The sequence below is a fragment of the Bos indicus x Bos taurus genome, chromosome 1 (genome assembly GCF_003369695.1).
Source record: "Bos indicus x Bos taurus breed Angus x Brahman F1 hybrid chromosome 1, Bos_hybrid_MaternalHap_v2.0, whole genome shotgun sequence".
NCBI lineage: Eukaryota > Metazoa > Chordata > Mammalia > Artiodactyla > Bovidae > Bos > Bos indicus x Bos taurus.
In genome coordinates this window covers 51,655,979-51,669,881 of record NC_040076.1, presented here as the reverse complement: position 1 = coordinate 51,669,881, position 13,903 = coordinate 51,655,979, and positions in this window count along the sequence as shown.

Here is a 13,903-nt window from a genome sequence, read left to right as displayed (position 1 = left end):
TGTGGAGATCCAAAGGAAGCTGAAGACATAGTTCTTTTCTATGATAGGTTATTGCAAAATATTGAACATAGTTCCCTGTGCTATATAGTCAGTCTTTGTACTTTGTTTTATATATAGTGGTGTATGTATGTTAATCTTATACTCCTGGTTTATCCCTCCTCCATCCCCTTTCCTCTTTGTTAACTATAAGTTTGTTTTCTACATCTGTGAGTCTGTTTCTGTTTTGTAAATAAGTTCATTTGTATTATGTTTTAGATTTCCCATATAAAGTGATATCAAACAATGTTTATTTTGCTCTGGCTTATTTGCCTTACTATGATAATCTCTAGGTTCATCCATGTTGCTGCAGATGTGAATATTTTATGGCCGAGTAATATCCCACTGTATATCTGTATACCACATCTTTGTCCATTCATCTGTTGATGGACACTTAGGTTGCTTCCATGTCCTGGGTAATGTAAATAGTGCTGCTGTGAACACTGGGATGCATGTGTCTTTTTCAGTTAGAGTTTTCTCCAGATACCTGCCCAGGAGTAGGATTGCTGGATCATATAGTAACTTAATTTTTAGTTTTTTGAGGAACGTCCATACTGTTCTCCATAATGGCTGTGCCAGCTTACATCCCCATCAACAGTGTAGGAGGGCTCCCTTTTGTCTACACCCTCTTGAGCATTTATTATTTGTAAACTTTTTGAAGATGGGTATTTTGACCAGGGTGAGGTGATATCTCATTGTAGTTTTAATTTGCATTGAAAAATCTTTTTAGGATTTTATAATGTGCTTGGGAAGAGAAGACAAACATATGGTCATTTATTTCCTGAATCAAAAATAAAAGAAAAGATGTAATAGATTGGGTTGCGTTTAGAGGAACAGTGGATATAATGTGAGATATGTAGTCCTCTGAGAGAGGGCAGATATTCAGGCTCTCTGCTCTTCTTTTTCACCTCTCTTTCTGAATTTCTCCCAAATAGAGGAATTATTAATCTGGGTAGTTAGAGTCAGGGATCTGGGTCACATTTGTTGGTAAACTGTGGTCAGTGTGCATCACAGGGTCCCACGTTTGTGTCCCATGTACTGTCTCTATTCTGCCTGGCTTCAGAAGTCGTAAGTGGACTATTGGGAGAAGTTCTGCTCACACAAAGGTATCAACTTCCTATTTCTACAGGGTGACTCCCACAAGACAAGATATGTTCACCTGAGCTCTCTATTTCTTATTTTGTATACACTTTATTAAGTTCACTTTTTCATTCAGTCTCTGTTCCATGTGATTTGTAAAAACGTGGTTACAGCATGAGATTTGGGTTTGAAGGTTAAAACCACAGGAAGGCAAGCCTTGATAGCCAGACTCTCTACATTGAGATTTTAGGAACAGGTTCAGATAATTCCATGGACTGAGGAGCCTGGCAGGCTGCAGTCCACAGGGTCGCAAAGAGTTGGACATGACTGAAGCAACTTAGCATGCACCAGCTAACAAGAGATGGGTACTTTGTGACTGGTGCCTTACATATAGTAGGTATTCTATGTAGATATTCAGCCAGTATACAAACATGGCAACAGATTGATTTGGAAAAAAAGAAATATGTAGTAATATCTTCTTGAATAAATGCATATTTAAGGGTTGCAATCTAACAGCTCCTAGACAGCATATTAAAAAGCAGAGACATTATTTTACTGACAAAGGTCCATCTAGTCAAAGCTATGGTTTTTCCAGTAGTCATGTATGGATGTGAGAGTTGGACCATAAAGAAAGCTGAGCACTAAAGAATTGATGCTTTTGAACTGTGATGTTGGAGAAGATTCTTGAGAGTCCCTTGGACAGCGAGGAGATCAAACCAGTCAATCCTAAAGGAAATCAGTCCTGAGTATTCATTGGAAGGACTGATGTTGAAGCTGAAGCTCCAATACTTGGGCCACCTGATGCAAAGAACTGACTCATTTGAAAAGACCCTGATGCTGGGAAAGATTGAAGGCAGGAGGAGAAGGGGACGACAGAGGATGAGATGGTTGGCTGGCATCACCGACTTAATGAGTTTGAGCAAGCTCTGGGAGTTGGTAATGGACAGGGAAGCCTGGCGTGCTGCAGTCCATGGGGCTGCAAAGAGTCGGACATGACTGAGCTACTGAACTGAACTGAACTGAACAACAATTCAGGAGATCTTTAAGGGACTTCCCTACTGGTCCACTGGTTAAGACTCCATACTTTCGATGCAAAGATCTCTGAGAGATCTTTTCTTTCCTTTCTTCTTTCTGTGAGCAGGTATCAGAGAGATATCTCATGCAATAGATATTTGAAGAATTAGAATGTGGGTGCTTGGTTCAATCAGTTAGGGTTTTGGAGGAGGAGACATTTTGTTCTCTTTTGCTTCAGTTCATTGTTTCATCAAAAAGAACTTATATAAACATTACAGTCTTATTCTGATTGACAAACATACAGAGATTTCGCATGGGTGAAGTATCTAAAATAAGACAGATATATATATACACATGTACCTACACAATTTATAACAAGACTGTTAAAAGTTTAATGTGTCTTGATTTTTGAGAACTGAAATATTTGCTTTTCTGCCAGTGCCATGGAAAGTTCATTAATGATGGAAGCATTTTGGCTTTCAGAGAGATGCTATTTCTTTGCAATGCTACCTCTTTGGGGAACAAATATGAAAAATAAAGCTTGTAATTTTATATGAATAAAAAAGAAATATGTACTTTGTTTTGTTTGGCTTTGTCTTTTGCTGTGTATTAGGTTGGTGTGAAAGTAATCACTGTTTTGCATTGTTGAATGTTTCCATTTGATATTGAAACACATTCTTAAATGTGGTTATGCTCTACATCACTTTAACGTGCATTTCTCACTTTATGGCTTTTTGCTAATGACTTATTACTTGCTGTGTACTGTATACGTATCTTAGACTATGGAATTGATATTAGACAAAAAGCAAATTTGAGTGGTTTTCTCATTTGAATTCAAAAATGAGTCATAAAGCAGTGGAGACTCTTTGCAACATCAACAACATGTTTGGCAGAGGAACTTCTAACATACAGTGCAGTGGTGGTTCAAGAAGTTTTGCCAAGGAGATGAGAGCCTTGTAGTTGAGAAGCATAGTGGCTAGCCATCGGAAGTTGACAACGACAAATTGAGAGCCATCATCCAAGCTGATTCCCTTACAACTACATGAGAAATTGCTGAAGAACTCAACATCAACCATTTTATGGTTGTTCGGCATTTGAAGCAAATTGGAAAGGTGATAGAGTCTATAGTGTGTGCCTCATGATCTACCTGAAAATCAAAAAAAATCATCGTTTTGAAGTGTTGTCTTCTTTTATTCTACACAACAGCAACAAATCATTTCTTGATTGGATTGTGATATGCAACAAAAAGTGGATTTTATATGACAACCGGCAATGACCAGCTCAGTGGTTGGACCAAGAAGAAGCTCCAAATCACTTACCAAAGCCAAGGTCATGCACCAAAGAAAGGTCATGGTCACCATTTGGTGGTTTGCTGCTGGTCTGATACACTACAGCTTTCTGAATCCTACCGAAACCATTGCATCTGAGAAGTATGCTCAGCAAATCAGTGAGATGCGTTGAAAACTGAAATGCCTGCAGCTGGCATTGATCAACAGAATGGGCCCAATTCTTCTTCAAGAAAATGCCTGACTGCAGAGCATGTCGCACAAGCAACACTTCAAAAGTTGAACAGATTGGGCCACAACTTTTGACTCATCTGCCATGTTCAGCTAACCTCTAGTGAACTGACTGCCACTTCTTCAAGCATCTCAACAACTTTTTGCAGGGAAAATGCTTCCACAATCAGCAGGATCCAGAAAATGCTTTCCAAGAGTTCATTACATCCTGAAGCACGGATTGTTATGCTACGGGAACAAACAAATTTATTTCTCTTTGGCAAAAACGTGTTGGTTATAATTGTTCTTATTTTAATTAGTAAAGATGTGTTTGAGTCTAGTTATAATGATTTAAAACTCATGGTCTGAAACTGCAATTACACTTGCACCAACCTAATATATCCATTAGGGCTTCACAAGGAGAAGGCAATGGCAACGCACTCCAGTACTCTTGCCTGGCAGATCTCATGGACGGAGGAGCCTGGTAGGCTGCATGCAGTCCATGTGGTCGCTAGGAGTCAGACACTACTGAGGGACTTCACTTTCACTTTTCACTTTTATGCATTGGAGAAGGAAATGGCAACCCACTCCAGTGTTCTTGCCTGGAGAATCCCAGGGACAGGGGAGCCTGGTGGGCTGCCGTCTGTGGGGTCGCACAGAGTCGGACACGACTGAAGTGACTTAGCAATATATCCATTAGGGCTTCACAGGGAGAAGGCAATGGCACCCCACTCCACTACTCTTGACTGGAAAATTCCATGGGCAGAGGAGCCTGGTAGGCTGCAGTCCATAGATTCACGAAGAACTGGACATGACTGAGTGACTTCACTTTCACTTTTCACTTTCATGTCTATGGGGTTGCACAGAGTCGGACACGACTGAAGCGACTTAGCAGCAGCAGCAGCAACAGCAGGGCTTCACAAGAAGAGCGATGCTGACCAAATCTTTCTGCCCTTGAAGTTTTGAAAAGATATATATATATATATATGTTATTGTTGTTTAGTCATGTCTGACTCTTTGTGACCCCATGGACTGTAGCCCTCCAGGCTCCTCTGTCCATGGGATTTCCCAGGCAAGAATACTGTAGTGGGTTGCCATTTTCTTCTCCAGGGCATCTTCCCCATCCTGAGATCAAACCTGCATCTCCTGAATTGGCAGGCAGATTTGCTACCACTGAGCCAGGAGGGAAGCCCATACACACACACCCACCCACACCCAACCCCCCACACACATATACACACAGGGTAACAGCCACCATGTAGTGTCATCATTACTTGCGGTTTTTGGCCCTTTTTGCAAAAGTTCAAATATGCTGAGCTATGTAGCTTTTTTGGTACAAATTATAGGCCTAAATGGCCTCCTTTTCCACATTCAAACCCAAATCTCCAGATTCATTACTCCAAAGAAATAAAAAAACACACACATGCAAGTCCTAAGGGAAATAAATCCAGAGAGAGAAAGAGAAAGAATGTGTTTACTTTGAGGCCTAGGGGTGTGCACTGCAAAATTTCTGGGGCAGGATAAGAGTCCTGAGCCCATGATGATATAAGAATGTGGAAAGTGAATTTCAAATTGCTCAACAAGTAACATTTCTAGAGGAAAATAGCAGAGGAGGGAGGCTACCTTTGGGTGATATGATCAGAGAAAGCTTTTTGATGGAGATGGAAGCTTAAACTGGGTTTTAAAGAATGTGAAAAGCTCTGATTGATGGAGAGAAGAGGGAGAGAAATTTAGGTAAAGGTAATCTATAAACTCAAATTCTATTCTTTGTCTTTGTGCATTCTCTAAAACTGACGCCCGAGGCAATCATTTATTTGGAAGTTGATTCCGGGAAGCACAGTGGGGAAGTGGGTGAAAGAGAGATAGGGTAATGAGGAGAGCCAGTAAAGAACATGTTAGTGAGCCTATTACCATTGTGGTCAAATAGAACTCCGTCCACTGGGGATTCTCTGAGCAAAAAATATGGAACCTGCTTCAGAATTGTTTCACCAGGGGCCAGGGAAACTGAGGCATTTATCTACCAGGTCTCACACTCCCCATTGGTTGAGGGTTGTATGTCTAATATTTTTGTTTGTACCTGCTCATGGCTCAACTAGCTCTTGAAGAACCAGAGAAAACCTCAGAAATAGGGTTTCAGAATGCAGAAATCTATCCTGATTCCTTTTTCACTTCACAAAAGTAGTTTCTCCCTCAGTCTTCCCTAGTTCAGTAAATGACACCACAATCTATCCAATTGGAAAAGCCAGAACTTAGAGCCATTTACTCAACTGTAACATTTATCAAGCACTTACCCTGTGCCTCGTACTCACCCAGGTGCTGAGCGCTAGTGAATCCTATGTGTTCTACGCCAGAAACATCCCAAAGCAATTCTCTTCTCTCCAAATCCATTTCTCTATCTGTAATTTGGAGCATGGTGACCATTTAAATTGTTGCCAAATTTAGACTAAGAGCTGAATATTTGTAACCCCTCATTGTGTCACTGCTGCTGCTGCTGCCAAGTCGCTTCAGTCGTGTCCAACTCTGTGCAACCCCATAGATGGCAGCCGACCAGGCTCCGCCGTCCCTGGGATTCTCCAGGCAAGAACACTGGAGTGGGTTGCCATTTCCTTCTCCAATGCATGAAAGTGAAAAGTGAAAGTGGAGTCGCTCAGTCGTGTCCGACTCTTAGCGACCCCATGGACTGCAGCCCACCAGGCTCCTCCGTCCGTGGGATTTTCCAGGCAAGAGTGCTGGAGTGGGTGCCATCGCCTTCTCCCACTGTCACTACCACAGTCCATTTCCATGCTTTCCCTCACACATTTTTGTTCCCAATCTTCCAGTTTTCTTCTTTCCAGATACCTGTCCAGCCAGCCAGATGATTCACTCCTGCTTGTGAGTCTATGCATATTCTTAGTTTCAGCCATTTCTCTCTCCCTACCTTAAGTAGATGATTGTTATGGTTAATTTTATGTGTCAGCTTGACTGGGCTAAGGGTTGTGAAGATATCTGATAAAAAACAATTTCCGAGTTTGTCTGTGAGGGTGTTTCTGGAAAAGATTAGCATTTGAATTTGCATACTGAGTAAAGAAGGTCACCCTTGCCAATGTGGGAAACCACCATCCAGTCCACTGAGGGCCTGAATAAAACAAAGAGGTGGAGGAAGTGCCAGTGTGCTCTCTCTGTATTAGCTAAAACATTCATCTCCACTGACCCTTGGACATGGGTACCCCTGGTTCTTGGACTTTTGGACTCAGACTGGGGCCTTCACTGTTATACCACCTGTCCACCCCTGCCTTGCAAATTCTCAGCCATAGGACTTAGACTGAATTATGCCACCAGTTTTTCTGGTTCTTTCAGGTTGAAAATGGCAGATTATGGGACTTCAAAGCTCCATAACCATGTAAGCCAATGCCTATAATAAATCTCCGCATATGTATGAGGAGATATTTGTATACATAGAGGCTTCCCTGGTGGCTCTGCTGGTAAAGAATCTGCCTGCAATACAGGAGACCTGGGTTTGATCCCTGGGTTGGGAAGATACCCTGGAGAAGGAAATGGCTACCTACTCCATTAATCATGCCTGGAGAATTCCATGGACAGAGGAACCTGGTGGGCTATAGTCCATGGGGTCACAAAGAGTCAGAGGGACACGACTGAGCAACTAACACACACACACATACAGGTATATTTATAGATATACTATACATAGGCTAAGATCATGGCATCTGGTCCCATCACTTCATGGGAAATAGATGGGAAAACAGTGGAAACAGTGTCAGATTTTATTTTTGGGGGGCTCCAAAATCACTGCAGATGGAGATTGCAGCCATGAAATTAAAAGATGCTTACTCCTTGGAAGGAAAGTTATGACCAACCTAGACAGCATATTAAAAAGCAGAGATATTACTTTGCCAACAAAGTTCCGTCTAATCAAGGCTTTTCTAGTGGTCATGTAAGGATGTGAGAGTTGGACTGTGAAGAAAGCTGAGTGCCGAAGAATTGATGCTTTTGAACTGTGGTGTTGGAGAAGACTCTTGAGAGTCCCTTGGACTGCAAGGAGATCCAACCAGTCCATTCTAAAGGAGATCAGTCCTGGGTGTTCATTGGAAGGACTGATGCTGAAGCTGAAACTCCAATACTTTGGCCACCTCATGTGAAGAGTTGACTCATTGGAAAAGACCCTGATGCTGGGAGGGATTGGGGGCAGGAGGAGAAGGGGACAATAGAGGATGAGATGGCTGGATGGCATCACCAACTCGATGGACATGGGTTTGAGTGAACTCCGGGAGTTGGTGATGGACAAGGAGGCCTGGCGTGCTGCAATTCATGGGGTCTCAAAGAGTCGGACATGACTGAGCAACTGAAATGAACTAAACTGAACTGATACATAGGCTTCCCCACCAAGGAAGCCCGTATGTATATAGGAATTGGCTTACATGCTTATGGAGCTGAGAAGTCCCATAATCTGCCATTTTCAACCTGAAAGAACCAGAAAAACTGGTGGCGTAATTCAGTCCAAGTCCTAAGGCTGAGAATTTGCAAGGCGGGGGTGGGCAGGTGGTCTGATGGTGAAGGTCCCAGTCTTGATTCCAGAAGTCCAAGAACCAGGAATACCCATGTCCAACGGTCAGTGGAGATGAATGTTTTAGCTAATATATATCTTATTGTTTCTGTTTCTCTGGAGAACCCTGAGTAATACCATGGCAAAGTGCACTTTCTGAAGCTATGCCCAATGGGAAGATTTTCTCTTGCTTCTGTCTTTCAGGGTTTTGTGAGTCGAATTGAGTTATGTTTCCCAAATGGTATATTGGAGTACTAACCCCTAATACCTGTGAATGTGACCTTATTTTGAAATAGGGTCTTTGCAGATATAATGATTAAAATGAGCTCATACTGGACTAGGGTGGACCCGAATACCAGTGGCAATTGTTCTTTCAAGGAGAGAGATTTGGAAACAGACATACAGGAAGAAGACCATATGAAGACACAGGCAGAGTTTGGAGCTATGAGGCCACAGGTTAAGGAATGTCAAGAATTGCTAGCAACAATCAGAAGCTAGAGAGCCAAGGAAGCTTTCTCTACTAGAGCCTTAGGAGGGAGAATGGCCCTGAGCACACATTGATTTTGGTCTTCTAGCCTCTAGAACTGTGAAATAATATATCTCTGTTGTTTTAGGCCACCCAGCTTGTGGTACTTTGCTATGACAGCCCTGGCAAACATACACAGATCATTCCCGAGTGGTACTATGGTACAGTTAGAGTGTATTTTCAGCTTGCGTCCATCCATCAGTCAAACTCAGCTGCTTTCTCTGGTAGTGGTGATCATAAAGGGCCCTACTACCCACAATGTGATGTAGGTATGAGCTGAGAAACAGCTGCCATTACAATCGTGGTAAATGATGTGTAGTTCTGGGACACCTGTTGGTATATTTTTAGTGTCCTCTGGCCTTGCTTGTAACTGTTCATAACTGATTCCGCTTTCATCTTACAAGTGATTGCAGCTGGGCTTCCTGACCATATGACTTGATGAGACTGACAGAATTCAGCTTAGGATAGGCAGCTCTTGCCTCATGTTCACTTGATGTCGTATAGTCATACGTCTTTTCACTCCCAGAGCCCAACAGTGTACCAGAACCTGTTTATCAAATGGTGTACATATTGGCTGTGGATGGCATGGCCTTGCTGCAGGCCTTAGAGTGTCCACGTCGTGATTTTTCCATTGTGGCTTCCCTAAACTCTGCCTGTTGTCTTCTCCCATCAGATACATTTAGCACCCTAACATCTGCTGGATCATATGGGCCAAGCAGCAGGTCCTATGGCAGGCCCCACCGAAAGCTGAAGTCTTCCCTTGTAGCCCAGTAAATAGGTCGAGCATAATTTCCAGGTATGGCATGTGCTGCCTCCATACTCAAGAGATCAGCAAGTTTTATGCTTCCTTGTTATTGCTGGGAGAAGCAAGACGCAATAATTTATCCTTTGCTTTCAAATGGACGTTCTTTTAGGTCTCAGACCATTTGCCCCTTAAAATCTTCACTGATGTGGAAGGATCAATGCTATAAACATTTGTGGTGCTGTTGCAGGACTCTTCTTCATCGGGATCCAACCAGTCTTTCAATTAGTGGGTTTTAGGCCTAAGAACTGCCTCAGGTTTAGTAACTAGGGAAAAGGCTATGAGTTTTCATTGAGATGAGTGACTCCATCCTTCTGTTCATCCACTGTGATTACTTCTGATTATATCTATTTAGCAATGTGTTTGTTGGTAGCTCAGCTGGTAAAGAATCTGCCTGCCATGTGGAAGACCCCAGTTCGATCCCTGGGTCAGGAGGATCCCCTGGAGAAAGGATAGGCTACCCATTCCAGTATTCATGGGCTTCCCTGGTGGCTCAGACAGTAAAGAATCTGCCTGCAATATAGGAGACCTGGGTTTAATTCCTGGGTTGGAAAGATCCCCCGGAGGAGGGCATGGCAACCCACTCCAGTATTTTTGCCTGGAGAATCCTCATGGACAGAGGAGCCTGGCGGGCTACAGTCCATTGTGTTGCAAACAGTAGGACATGACTGAGCGTCTAAGCACAGCAATATCTATGTTGTTGGTTACCCACTTACACCTGTGAATAAAATATTTTATAAGGCATCTTCATAGAAGTCTGCTTCTCCTGGCTCTCTTTCCAGCGTTTCTATCCTTTGTGGCAGTTATTCCCATCTTGTTTTGTCAGTAAAGTGCTACCATCTGGCCCCTCTGCTACTTCATTTTCCTGTCTTCATTGACACTAAGGGCTTTTTTCTGTAATAATATTTCCTACTGTTAGTCAGGAGAACAGCCACAACTGAACTTTTCAATGATACTGGTGCCGTTCTCACCAGCACATTTCTTATTTCTTTGGTAAACGGAATGCTCTTTAAGTCTTCCCATAGAATAGAACTGGTTTATAGGTTGTTAGGCCTGAAAGGTATATTCATTTTTGAATACTTTGTTCTCTGATTCTTTCTTCTTCCTCCACAGTCAGTGTACTCCAGCAGATCTAGCACGTATGCTTCATGTAGTGTGGGCCAGATCTTTCTTCCAACTGCCAAGAGTCATCTTAGCAGATATTAGTAACGTCTCCTAGGGTCTTTGCTAGGGTATTAAATTCAGTACCATAAGAGAGTACTCTCCTGTCTCTTATCCATCTTTATATTTCGCCTCCTGGAATACAGCAATCTCATTTTCCTGTCTCAAATGTGCTCTCTTGGCTCCAGCAGCTCATGTTGGGTTGCCCTGCATTCTCTCAGTATATAGTTCCTTTCTTCTCTTAGCACACCCAACAATTCCTCAGGTGGGAGTTATGCTGAGATAGGGGTAGATCCTGGGAGAGTCTACTTCTAGGGCCATTTCGGGTACCCACCATCTTAGGCTGAGTTTCCTGGAAATGTATCTAAGATATGAAGGTTTGTGTGGGGAGTTCCTTCAGGAAAAAAACCTTTAAGGAAGTACAGGAAGCAGAACTTGATAGAGGTAGACATTGTACTGTGATGAAACTATAACAGAAGTTTCAGGTGATCCTGCAGGAATCACTGAAACTGAGACAGATCTTTAGAGTTATCACACACTGATGCAGGGGGAACTTTTTCTTTTTTTTAAGTAATACTTTGCATTAGCCAGACATTTGGTATAGTCTGCCCTCAGGCAGTGACTATAACCTTGGATGATGAGGTGTCCCTTTGATAGATGGCAGTTTGGAGAAAGAGATGTGGCTATGAGATATCAGCAACTACACTTCCAGCAAGTCACAAATGAGCACCTGGTCCTGATAAGGACACCCAACAGCGCACTAGTGTAATGCATAACACATATCTTTATTTATCTAAGACAATAATTAGAATATAAACTGTAAGTCTGTCTCATACATTGCTATATATCTAGAATTAGAACAGACTGGCCTAGTATTTACTCAATAAGTATTTGTTGACTAAATGATTGAACTAAATGAGTATTTAAAGCCTATTTATAGGTGCCACATTTTTTAAACTGACAATCACTTGGCACATCACAGGGAATACAAATAAATGAAAACGTAAATAGGAAAGCATACCAAAGTACATTTCTACTCTCGCATCCCAGTACAAATCCCTAACGAGGCTTTTGAGTGTTCTGAAATTGAAACCATGTTTAATGCATTAAATGAACTGATGAATGGCATGGGCAGTATATTCATTTTTAGCCATGACCTTTTACTCTGATGTGAATTCTTAATGAACTGACTTAGTTGTAACTGGTGTTAAAGAGCATTAAGAAAGAGATTATAATTGGATCAGCTATTGTAGTTGGATTGACTCACAAAGACAAATTTGGTTTTGTACCTACATCTCATTAATATTCACTTTCAACTGCCTTCCAACAGATGTCTGCTTTTGACTTTAAACATAGATTTTTCAAACATTTTTATGATACTATAAACATATAGAATCTTCTGAAACATTTTTAAACTACATTCTATTAAATTTTGCCACTCTCACATATGGAGTGAGAAAAAAAATAAGTCTGAAATGTCATCTTGTCCACTCTTCAAACATTTCTAATGTAAAATGTCATAAAAACTCAACATTAAAAAACATTTACTTTTCCCCATTTTAACAACTGTCGTATGTGGGTTTAGGTTTACATCTGAAAACAAATGACCAAGAAATTATGAAGAACAAAAATCAAGAATAACAGAAAAAAAGGAGTTCTATGGACCTATTACCTAACTAAACAAGCATAACTGGTGATAATTATTTTAAAACAATTAAAAATCTATGGAATTTTCCCTAAGGATATGCAACAAATGAAGAAACAGTTATTAAAGAAGATCTTAATTAGAACTTGGTAACAGTAGCAAGAGTCTGAGTCACTTGGTCTATGACCCTTTCCCTCATTCCCACCCCCAGCACAGCTTGATTGAAAGTCAACTTCAAGACAGTATGGCCAAGAAAATGGGTCTTTGTCTTTCCTAAACTCCTAGTTAAGGGATACTCTGTCTCACATGGGGGGATAGGCAGTCATTATTTCTTATACCTTCTCACTCTGAGTGCAAAGGCTAAGTTCCTAGTGAGTGGCTGAGAGGTCAGAAGTGCCATTCCTCCACCCAGCCTCCACTCAGAGGGAGGAGGCTCTCCTCTTGCACGACAGCCTGCGGTCCAGGGGCCCTGATCACTTTCACCTGAACTCACTAATGGGGTGGAAATTCCATGCCAGGAGGGGCAAACTGAGAAGATCAAAGGCTATCACTCCTGTTCAGTGCCCAGAGTATTGACTCAGAATTTTTCCACAAGGGATAAACAATACTTAAAAGCAGACGTCTACAAAATGAAAGTGAAAGTTGCTCAGTAGTGCCTGATTCTTTGTGACCCCATGGACTATGTAGTCTTTGGAATTCTCCAGGCCAGAATACTGGCGTGGTAGCCTTTCTCTTCTCCAGGGGATCTTCCCCACCCAGGGATCGAACCCAGGTCTCCAGCATTGCAGGTGGATTCTTTACCACTGAAACACCAGGGTAACCCAAGAATACTGGAGTGGGTAGCCTGTCCTTTCTCCAGTGGATCTTCCTGACCCAGGAATCGAACTGGGGTCTCCTGAATTCTAGGCAGAGTCTTTACCAGCTGAGCTACTAGGAAAGCCCCTCTACAAAGTGTTTCCCAAAGGAATTGATTTCATTTGAAACAAAGTGTTGGGGATTTCAAGCCTCAAATACAATGGAGATTTTTGGTGGTAAGCAATTAAGATGAGGTTGGTATATCTATAAAAGACCTAAACCAGAAGCCATCTAGTTTACCAGAGAGAACCAGCAGAAGACACAATTAAGAAGAGCCCTCCTGGGGCCAGAGCAAACCTCAAAATCTGTCCAAAAATATTCCTGAAAATCAGCTCCAATTCAATTACATCAGACTGTAGAACAACTTATGCCCCAAGAATATGGTCAAAGATAGTAGAGCAATCAGTTAGCAATTAGTGGAGCCTAAGAACTTGGTGTGATGTCAAAGGAGTAATACCCTCTAACAGGAGGGCCAGAGAAATAGTTAAAGAGAGCTCTACTGAAACCACTGTCATCCCAGGGTGACTGTATGTATGCCCAAAGCTGCTCCCTCTGAGGAGCAACATCGGAGGTTTCACAGTGCACGATAGTAGACTTTACTCAAATCATCTATCCAAGTTGTTAAACAAACAATGATAACAAAAACACAAGCTCCAGAGATGGGAGGGGATCCATATCCAGTATTCTAGAATATATTACTTAAAATGTCGTTTCAAGGAAAGATTATGAGACACACAAGGAAATAGGA